Source organism: Lepisosteus platostomus, chromosome 12 (genome assembly GCF_059453375.1).
Source record: "Lepisosteus platostomus isolate fLepPlt1 chromosome 12, fLepPlt1.hap1, whole genome shotgun sequence".
Taxonomy (NCBI): Eukaryota; Metazoa; Chordata; class Actinopteri; order Semionotiformes; family Lepisosteidae; genus Lepisosteus; species Lepisosteus platostomus.
The window spans coordinates 2102013-2103252 of record NC_142622.1 but is presented as its reverse complement, the minus strand read 5'-3'; the positions used below and the strand labels follow the sequence as shown (position 1 = coordinate 2103252).

Genomic DNA, 1240 nt, shown 5'->3' with positions numbered 1-1240 from the left:
TCCAGCAGGGGGCAGAAGCGCACACGCCACAGAACGCACCGAAATAAAAAAGCCCCGGCACTGTTGTTAAACTGTGAAATCGGTTTCTTTAATGATCATTTTAATTTTCATCGATGCACGTTATAACATAAATAAAATACTCTTTTGTTTTATTATAACCTAGAGCCTAGAACAAATGGGATTCCTAGAAATCACAATGGTTTTATCGCGAGCACTAGATCACACCGTTAGTGACCGGGTTGATCGGGGCCACAGCTGATAGGGTGAGTAAACCTTGACTGTGAAGCCTTGTAAAATCTGCTAATCTGTGACTTTCGCATTAGATCCCCTGTGGATGACAAAAGTTAATCAGTACAATGAATTTACCTGTCTTAGTGTATACAGTATCTGTTGAAGGTTAATTGATTCTGGGAAAACTGTGAGTGTGTGTGTGTTTGTGTCTGTGTATCTGCCCTGTGATGGACTGGCGTCTCATCCAGGGTGTACCCTGCCTATTGCCCCCAGGAGCTGATGGATATCTGTCCAATAACATATCGCTGCACCTGCTAAAAGAGATTTTTTCATTTTTCTGATAACCTTGTGTCTGTTGGTTCTAAATTTCTTTGATGCTCAGTACATGCAGTATATACGGATGAATCTGGGTGAATGCAATAAATTTTAACAGAATGAAAAATTATTTTTAAAAGGATAACAAATTGTAACAATTTCTCTCCTCTTTCTGACCTTAAGCTTGTAAATCATTAACCAGATATTTTTCCTGGAAGGTGGCACACAGTCCTGGGTGATGAATGGATTTTGAAGCACTTTTTAAGCCCTGTCATAATTCTTTTCATGACCGCTATAAAGCAGAGCAGGCCCAGGCATTTCCCCTCCAGCTCGAGAGACATCTCAGCTTGCATATCAAACATTTGGCTACGATGTTTAATCTACTGAAGGAAGTAGCTTTGTATTGCAATGTATTGTTGTTACTGTATTACTGTAAATAAATGTTACCTTTGTATCATATATATCTGTGTATCATTTTCTACCATGTAGAAACAAAGAAAATACATTGGAGAAATTATTTTTATTATTTATATTCTAACAGGCTCTTTTGTAAACCTTTTGCCAAAATATGGTAATCTATTGCATGTCCTCACAAAAAAAAACAATAACCTGTAAGGTGATATTGAATGTTTTGAAAAAGCAAATGTTATGCGATAAGTTTATTGTTAAAAACGCCAAGGTTATGCCTTCCAAA

General features: G+C 37.3%; 1 long non-coding RNA gene across 1 annotated transcript; it reads left to right on the top strand.

Annotated features, from left to right (window-relative positions):
- The first annotated feature begins 208 nt into the window (after positions 1–208).
- On the top strand, positions 209–1005 carry LOC148650840 (uncharacterized). The gene is made up of 2 exons (XR_015925531.1): positions 209–263; positions 765–1005. It is a non-coding gene; the product is annotated as an uncharacterized LOC148650840 (long non-coding RNA).
- Positions 1006–1240: the final 235 nt, after the last annotated feature.